Source organism: Salvelinus sp. IW2-2015, unplaced genomic scaffold (genome assembly GCF_002910315.2).
Source record: "Salvelinus sp. IW2-2015 unplaced genomic scaffold, ASM291031v2 Un_scaffold845, whole genome shotgun sequence".
Taxonomy (NCBI): Eukaryota; Metazoa; Chordata; class Actinopteri; order Salmoniformes; family Salmonidae; genus Salvelinus; species Salvelinus sp. IW2-2015.
In genome coordinates, this window is record NW_019942627.1 from 540,489 (window position 1) to 551,190 (window position 10,702).

Sequence of the window (10,702 nt, forward strand, 5' to 3'; positions counted from 1 at the left end):
GAGTGTTTCGGATTTACGTACAGAATAATACAAAATGCTTTGAGACCAGGTTGGAAATACACAGTGGCGAGTTACATASGACTTTATGAACATGAAAATGTATGTTTSTGCAGTTACTATACATCCTGAAATACAAAGCCTCGAACATTTCAGAACATTTAACCTCTAGTCTTAAAGGAARAACCTTTCATTTAGGAGATGTAGTATTTAGCATTTTATGTATCAATTTGCACAAGTATGTACTTTCAAAAGCTTTCCCTTGTGAAGTAATGTGCCTTCATTTGGAAGACACATTGTATTCTGTTTTTAAATATTAATAATCTGTTTGTTACAGTTTATTTTACTCAGTTGACTTTTGTAGCCTTGCGGTTTGGGGCATCGGCCAACCTCATCACATTAACATAAGCTAAATTGTTTGTGTGTCAATTGGAAGAATAATAACTATTAGTTTAAACTTCCACGTGTGTGTCTCTATGACTACGGTGTATTTACCAGTGTTCTGAGATTCAGGTTGTTTATCTATGGTCCTGTTCACAGTATCCTGTCCACAGCTCTTCCTGTCTACATTAGCATAAATATCTGCTCCATATAAAGGCTCATTCTAATTGCCCCCTTAAAATATACTGTGGTACTTTATGACTCTGCACAGAGTACACCAGACAGTATATTATGCTGTATATCCTGTTAAACAGCTGCTTTAGTTTATCAGTCTGTTGTGTCTGAGAACGTACAGTGTTATAGGTGTAGGGAGGACTTCACACCTTAACCAGTGGTTTGAGCAGACAGCAACCTCCAGGAAGAGACACAACAGCAGATAGACACCATGATGAGTGTGTGGGTATGTAGCAGACAGCAACCTCCAGGAAGAGACACAACAGAGATAGACACAATGATGAGTGTGTGGTGTAGGCAGACAGCACCTCAGGAAGAGACACAACAGCAGATAGACACCATGATGAGTGTGTGGGTATGTAGCAGACAGCAACCTCCAGGAAGAGACACAACAGCAGATAGACACCATGATGAGTGTGTGGTATGTAGCAGACAGCAACCTCCAGGAAGAGACACAACAGCAGATAGACACCATGATGAGTGTGTGGGTATGTAGAGACAGCAACCTCCAGGAAGAGACACAACAGCAGATAGACACCATGATGAGTGTGTGGGTATGTAGCAGACAGCAACCTCCAGGAAGAGACACAACAGCAGATAGACACCATGATGAGTGTGTGGGTATGTAGAGACAGCAACCTCCAGGAAGAGACACAACAGCAGATAGACACCATGATGAGTTGTGTGGTATGTAGCAGACAACATCCAGGAAAGAGACACAAGCAGTACAGATAGACACCATGATGGAGTGTGTGGTATGTAGAGACAGCAACCTCCAGGAAGAGACACAGACAGGTAACTACAGAGATAGACACCAAATGATGAGTGTGGTTGTAGTAGAGCAGCACCCAGGAAGAGACAACAACAGAGATAGACACCATGATGAGTGTGTGGGTATGTAGCAGACAGCAACCTCCAGGAAGAGACACAACAGCAGATAGACACCATGATGAGTGTGTGGATATGTAGCAAACAGGTCCACTGGTGCATCGTGCATTGTGTTGCCATTGGTAACCTAAACGTTGTCCCTTGTACAGTGAAGGTTGTGAGTCATTCTCACCTTTCATTAGCAATGTGTGTTTCCAGTACTGTTCTGTCCTCTGTGTGTGTCCAGGTCACATTGTTTTAAGTATTCGATCACAACAACCTTCTTGTTCATATCTGGCTCAGCATAGATGACCTTTGACATCTTTAACAATGCCTGGGTCTTTCTTTCTATGTAGGTCTACTGTACATTAAGTCTCTGCTTCTAGAATTAATGTGGTCTTCCAACATGGCCGCCAGGAGGCGTCGTACGTCAACTGCAAGTCCTCTATACGTTAAGTCTCTGCTTCTAGTGGTATCTCTGTCTCTGAGTCATCAGTGTGTCTCTGTCTGTGTGACTAATGTAGGTGTTCAAATCAAAGTTTATTTGTCACGTGCGCCGAATACAACAGGTGTAGACCTTACAGTGAAATGCTTACTTACAGGCTCTAACCAATGGTGCGAGTCAAAAAAGGTGTGTGTGTGTGTTACCTGTTTGCTGGTCTCCTGGTCCATTTTTAGGAGCAGTGTCTGCTGTCTCTTCTCTCTTGGTGCTGGTCTCACCGTCTCTCAGGGTGTCTGCACTGACATAGATATCCACAATCCTCTCCTCCATCTCACCTCTGTCAAACTTGACCTTCTTGTTCATATCTGGCTCAGCATAGATGACCTTTGACATCTTTAACAATGCCTGGGTCTTTCTTTCTATGTAGGTCAACTATACATTAAGTCTCTGCTTCTAGAATTAATGTGGTGGTCTTCCAACATGGCCGCCAGGAGGCGTCGTACGTCAACTACAAGTCCTCTATACGTTAAGTCTCTGCTTCTAGTGGTATCTCTGTCTCTGAGTCATCTGTGTGTCTCTGTCTGTGTGACTAATGTAGGTGTTAACTCTAGGGAAGTATCAACACAATGACACGGGTAGTTGTGAAAGAAAGAAAGGTTAGAGAGTTAGAAAGAGAGATAGAGAAAGAGACCTCCTTTCAAATGTATGACCATTTTAGAGTCACATATTTCCCTCAGATTACACAGATCCACGAAGAATTCGAAAAACAAACCCAATTTTGATAAACTTCCATATCTATTGGGTGAAAGATCTCAGTGTGCCATAACAGCAGCAAGATTTGTTCTTTAACTATTTGCACATAATTTAACATTTGTAATGTCTTTATTCTTTTGGAACTTTTGTGAGAGTAATGTTTACCGTTCATTTTTATTGTCTATTTCACTTTTGTTTATTATCTAGTTCACTTGCTCTGGCAATATTAATAGACTCCCTCTGACATCTTAACACACATATGCTCAAATACAGTAACTTTTACTTCTAACCTCAGCTCTAATACACGTCTGTACCTTTGTCTGTGTGACTTATTGTTTTTTTATTTTTTTATTTAATTTTTTATTTCACCTTTATTTATCCAGGTAAGCTAGTTGAGAACAAGTTCTCATTTGGGGATGAGGGAGGTAGATTGGGTGGGCTATTTACAGATGGGCTATGTACAGCTGCAGCGATCGTTTAGCTGCTCAGATAACTGATGTTGAAAGTTTGTGAGTTAAATATAAGTCTCCAGCTTCAGCAACTTTTGCAATTCGTTCCAGTCATTGGCAGCAGAGAACTGGAAGGAAAGGCGGCCAAAGGAGGTGTTGGCTTTGGGGACGACCAGTGAGATATACTTGCTGGAGTGCATGCTACGGGTGGGTGTTGTTATCGTGACCAGTGAGCTGAGATAAGGCAGAGCTTTACCTGGCATAGACTTATAGATGACCTGGAGCCAGTGGGTCTGGCGATGAATATGTAGCGAGGGCCAGCCGACTAGAGCATACAGGTCGCAGTGCTGGGTGGTATAAGGGGCTTTGGTGACAAAACGGATGGCACTGTGATAGACTGCATCCAGTTTGCTGAATAGATTATTGGAAGCTATTTTGTAAATGACATCGCTGAAGTCGAGGATTGGTAGGATAGTCATTTTTACAAGGGTATGTTTGGCGGCGTGAGTGAAGGAGGCTTTGTTGCGAAATAGGAAGCCGATTCTAGATTTAATTTTGGATTGGAGATGTTTAATATGAGTCTGGAAGGAGAGTTTACAGTCTAGCCAGACACCTAGGTATTTGTAGTTGTCCACATATTCTAAGTCAGAACCGTTCAGAGTAGTGATGCTAGTCAGTTGGGCGGGTGCGGGCAGCAAACGGTTGAAAAGCATGCATTTGGTTTCACTAGTGTTTAAGAGCAGTTGGAGGCCACGGAAGGAGTGTTGTATGCCATTGAAGCTCGTTTGGAGGTTAGTTAACACAGTGTTCAAAGAAGGGCCAGAGGTATACAGAATGGTGTCGTCTGCGTAGAGGTGGATCAGGGAATCACCCCCAGCAAGAGCGACATCGTTGATATATACAGAGAAAAGAGTCGGCCCGAGAATTGAACCCGGTAGTACCCCCATATAGACTGCCAGAGGTCCGGACAGCAGACCCTCCGATTTGACACAGTGAAATCTTTCTGAGAAGTAGTTGGTGAACCAGGCGAGGCAATCATTTGAGAAATCAAGGCTGTTGAGTCTGCCGATAAGGATACGGTGATTGACAGAGTCGAAAGCCTTGGCCAGGTCGATGAAGAAAGCTGCACAGTACTGTCTTTTATCGATGGCGGTTATGATATCGTTGAGTACCTTGAGCGTGGCTGACGTGCACCCATGACCAGCTTGGAAACCGGATTGCACAGCGGAGAAGGTACGGTGGGATTCGAAATGGTCAGTGATCTGTTTATTAACTTGGCTTTCAAAGACTTTAGATAGGCAGGGCAGGATGGATATAGGTCTATAGCAGTTTGGGTCTAGAGTGCCACCACATCACCCGAGGAACAGAGGAGGAGTAGGATGAGGGTACGGCTAAAGGCTTTCAAAACTGGTCGTCTAGTGCGGTGGGGACAGAGAATAAAAGGAGCAGATTTCTGGGCGTGGTAGAATAGATTCAGGGCATAATGTACAGACAGGAGTATGGTGGGGTGCGGGTACAGTGGAGGTAAACCCAGGCACCGAGTGATGATAAGAGAGGTTGCATCTCTGGACAGGCTAGTTATGCTGGGTGAGGTCATCACATGTGTCACAGGTGTTGATCGGAAGACCTAGCTATGGCAACAACGGGTAAGACAACAACAGCTAATCAGCTAAGACAATAACAACAGGTAAAAAAGCGATGAATGGGTAGAGTGGGGCGGTTAACTACACACAGGGCCTGAGTTGGGGACGACAGATAAACAAAATGGAGTACCGTGATTAATGAACTGTCCAGCAGGCATCAGCTATGTAGCAAAGTGATCATAGGGTCCAGTGAACAGCAATAGATGGAACAGGTAAGCCGCGGGGTAGTCGTTGCTATGCTAGCACGCGGGAGACACAGCGTTTAAAGTTAGCAGGCCGGGGTAAGTAGAAGCAGTGTAGTGAAACTCTTTATCAGTCAACCACAGTGAAGGAGAACGTGTGAAATCAACACAACACTGGCCACCACGTGACTCCCACCAGTCTTAGTTTGATAATATACTACATGATATGACTCCCACCAGTCTTAGTATGATAATATACTACATGATATGACTCCACCAGTCTTAGTTTGATAATATAATACATGATATGACTCCCACCAGTCTTAGTTTGATAATATAATACATGATATGACTAACCACCAGCCTTAGTTTGATAATATAATACATGATATGATCCTACCACCTTAAGTTTTGATAAATAATAATCATATATGACTCACCAGCTTAGTTATAATTAATACATGTATGACTTCCCACCAGCTTAGTTTGATAAATAACATGATGATGACTCCACCAGCCTTAGTTTGATATAATACATGATAGACTCCACCAGTCTTAGTTTGATAATATATACATGATATGACTCCCACCAGCTTAGTTGATTAATATAACTACATATGACTCCCACCAGCTTAGTTTGATAATATAATACATGATGACTCCCACCAGCCTTAGTTGAATATAATACATGATATGACTCCCCCAGTCTAGTATGATATTAATACACGAGATACTCCCACCGCCTAGTTTGTAATATATAATGATATGACTCCACCGCCTTAGTTTGATAATATTATACCCTGATATGACTCCCACCGTCTTAGTGTGATAATATTTAACACATGATATGACTCCCACCAGCCTTAGTTTGATAATATAATACATTATATGACTCCACCAGTCATAGTTTGATAATATAATACATGATATGACTCCCACCGTCCTTAGTTTGATAATATAATACATAGTATGACTCTATATCATATTATATGATGTATGTATGAATTCACAAGGTCACAATTTTGTATCTGCTAAAATAATGTGGGATCCTGTTAATTGACATATACACTACATATATCCTGACTGAGTTTACAGCACCCCCAGCCTTCAAATGGAGACCACATTATGGATCTGACTCTATGACTGGAGGTGTAGGGGGAAGTTGTCCCTAAATACTGATCTTAGTTTGATAATATAATACATGATATGACTCCCACCTGATAGTTATGGTTTTCCGTTTTTTTGTCTTATTTCCTGTTTGTTTGACAATAAAAAAATATTTTGCATCTTCAAAATGGTAGGCATGTTGTGTAAATCAAATGATACAAACCCCCCAAAAAACTTTTTTAAATTCAGTTTGTAAGGCAACAAAAATAGGAAAAATGCCAAGGGGGTTGAATACTTTCGCAAGCCACTGTACATGCAGGTAGGACATATAGCCAAACCTATTGTTGACTTTCAAATTACTCATTAGACATACTTTTACAGAGAAGTAACACATACTCATGGCTTTGAAATAAACTTGAGGCTAAAGAATAACAAGTAGGCTGGCTAACCAGAGAGAGAAGAGGAAACTGTGAGAGTGAGATAGGAAGGGTAGAGCAGTAGCAGTGTTTGTAGCTTCCTGTATCTGTGAGGTCAGAACTCAATCTATCAACCACAACGAGGAGAGAGCGGTCTCGTTCCAGGCCAACTATATTGCAGTTGAGTCACACACGTCAACAAATAAGGTTACTGTACAACATGATGTGATTAACTGATGTGTTAAACACCAATCCAGGCATTGTGAGATCTGGCAGGCGACTTCAATGTAATCAAACTGGAACGTGGCCAATGTCATGAGTGGGGTTGGAGGAGAAAGAGGGCGGGACTTGGTAATGAAGGAGGCTTTCAGCAGCCATCATGTTGACTAGCAGAGACAACAGAGGTCATAGGGTGACAGTGAACTGTCATAACATCTACTGTCTATCCACAGGTTAACTGTCATAACATCTACTGTCTATCCACAGGTTAACTGTCAACATATACTGTCTATCCACAGGTTAACTGTCATAACATCTACTGTCTATCCACAGGTTAACTGTCATAACATCTACTGTCTATCCACAGGTTAACTGTCATAACATCTACTGTCTACCCACAGGTTAACTGTCATAACATCTACTGTCTATCCACAGGTTAACTGTCATAACATCTACTGTCTACCCACAGGTTAACTGTCATAACATCTACTGTCTATCCACAGGTTAACTGTCATAAAATCTACTGTCTACCACAGGTTAACTGTCATAACATCTACTGTCTATCCACAGGTTAACTGTCATAACATCTACTGTCTTCCACAGGTTAACTGCATAAATCTACTGTCTATCCACAGGTTAACTGTCATAACATTACTGTCTATCCACAGGTTAACTGTCATAACATCTACTGTCTATCCACAGGTTAACTGTCATAACATCTACTGTCTATCCACAGGTTAACTGCATAACATCTACTGTCTATCCAGTTAACTGTCATAACATCTACTGTCTATCCACAGTTAACTGTCATAACATCTACTGTCTATCCACAGGTTAACTGTCATAACATCTACTGTCTATCCACATATTAACTGTCATAACATCTACTGTCTATCCACAGGTTAACTTCACAACTCTACTGCTGTCCACGGTTAACTGTCATAATATTTACTGTCTATCCACAGGTTAATGTCATAACATCTACTGTCTATCCACAGATTAACTGTCATAACATCTACTGTCTATCCACAGGTTAACTGTCATAACATCTACTATCTGTCCACAGGTTAACTGTCATAACATCTACTGTCTATCCACAGGTTAACTGTCATAACATATACTGTCTATCCACAGGTTAACTGTCATAACATCTACTGTCTATCCACAGGTTACTGTCATAACATCTACTGTCTATCCACAGGTTAACTGTCATAACATCTACTGTCTATCCACAGGTTAACTGTCATAACATCTACTGTCTATCCACAGGTTAACTGTCATAACATCTACTGTCTACCCACAGGTTAACTGTCATAACATCTACTGTCTATCCACAGGTTAACTGTCATAACATCTACTGTCTACCCACAGGTTAACTGTCATAACATCTACTGTCTATCCACAGGTTAACTGTCATAACATCTACTGTCTACCCACAGGTTAACTGTCATAACATCTACTGTCTATCCACAGGTTAACTGTCATAAAATCTACTGTCTACCCACAGGTTAACTGTCATAACATCTACTGTCTATCCACAGGTTACTGTCATAACATCACTGTCTGTCCACAGGTTAACTGTCATAACATCTACTGTCTATCCACAGGTTAACTGTCATAACATATACTGTCTATCCACAGGTTAACTGTCATAACTACTGTCTATCCACAGGTTAACTCATAACATCTACTGTCTATCCCAGGTTAACTGTCATAACATCTACTGTCTATCCACATGTTAACTGTCATAAACATCTACTGTCTATCCACAGGTTAACTGTCATAACATATACGTCTATCCACAGGTTAACTGTCATAACATCTACTGTCTATCCACATATTAACTGTCATAACATCTCTGTCTATCCACAGGTTAACTGTCACAACATCTACTGTCTGTCCACAGGTTAACTGTCATAATATTTACTGTCTATCCACAGGTTAACTGTCATAACATCTACTGTCTATCCACAGATTAACTGTCATAGCATCTACTGTCTATCCACAGGTTAACTGTCATAACATCTACTGTCTATCCACAGGTTAACTGTCATAACATCTACTGTCTATCCACAGGTTAACTGTCATAACATATACTGTCTATCCACAGGTTAACTGTCATACAATCTACTGTCTATCCACAGATTAACTGTCATAGCATCTACTGTCTATCCACAGGTTAACTGTCATAACATCTACTGCTATCCACAGGTTAACTGTCATAACATCTACTGTCTATCCACAGGTTAACTGTCATAAACATATACTGTCTATCCACAGGTTAACTGTCATAACATCTACTGTCTATCCACAGGTTAACTGTCATAACATCTACTGTCTATCCACAGGTTAACTGTCATAACATCTACTGTCTATCCACAGGTTAACTTTCATAACATCTACTGTCTATCCACAGGTTAACTGTCATAACATCTACTGTCTACCCACAGGTTAACTGTCATAACATCTACTGTCTATCCACAGGTTAACTGTCATAACATCTACTGTCTACCCACAGGTTAACTGTCATAACATCACTGTCTATCCACAGGTTAACTGTCATAACATCTACTGTCTACCCACAGGTTAACTGTCATAACATCTACTGTCTATCCACAGGTTAACTGTCATAAAATCTACTGTCTACCACAGGTTAACTGTCATAACATCTACTGTCTATCCACAGGTTAACTGTCATAACATCTACTGTCTGTCCACAGGTTAACTGTCATAACATCTACTGTCTATCCACAGGTTAACTGTCATACATATTACTGTCTATCCACAGGTAACTGTCATAACATCTACTGTCTATCCACAGGTTAACTGTCATAACATCTACTGTCTATCCACAGGTTAACTGTTCATAACATCTACTGTCTATCCACATGTAACTGTCATAACATCTACTGTCTATCCACAGGTTAACTGTCATAACATATACTGTCTATCCACAGGTTAACTGTCATAACATCTACTGTCTATCCACATATTAACTGTCATAACATCTTCTGTCTATCCACAGGTTAACTGTCACAACATCTACTGTCTGTCCACAGGTTAACTGTCATAATATTTACTGTCTATCCACAAGTTAACTGTCATAACATCTACTGTCTATCCACAGATTAACTGTCATAGCATCTACTGTCTATCCACAGGTTAACTGTCATAACATCTACTGTCTATCCACAGGTTAACTGTCATAACATATACTGTCTATCCACAGGTTAACTGTCATAACATCTACTGTCTGTCCACAGTTAACTGTCATAACATCTACTGTCTATCCACAGGTTAACTTGTCATTCACATCTACTGTCTATCCACAGGTTAACTGTCATAACATCTACTGTCTGTCCACAGGTTAACTTCATAACATCTACTGTCTATCCACAGGTTAACTGTCATAACATCTACTGTCTGTCCACAGGTTAACTGTCATAACATCTACTGTCTATCCACAGGTTGCTTTGACACAATATATTTAATAGATGGAAATTATAATGAATATCTTATACACGAATGATGACACCTGCATAGTTACATCTGGGAAACTGAATTACATTTTTCTTTGTCAGGTTGACTGTGTCACACCTTCAAATCAAATCAAATGTATTTGTCACATACACATGGTTAGCAGATGTTAATGTGAGTGTAGCGAAATGCTTGTGCTTCTAGTTCCGACCTTGCAGTAATATCTAACAAGTCATTTAACCTAACAATTTCACAACAACTACCTTATACATACAAGTGTAAAGTAATGAATACGAATATGTACATACAAATATATGAATGAGTGATGCCCGAACGGCATAGGCAAGATGCAGTAGATGGTATAGAGTACAGTATATACATATGAGATGAGTAATGTAGGGTATGAAAACATTATATGAAGTGGCATTGTTTAAAGTGGCTAGTGATACATTACATCAAGATGGCAAGATGCAGTAGATGGTATAGAGTACAGTATATACATATGAGATGAGTAATGTAGGGTATGAAAACATTA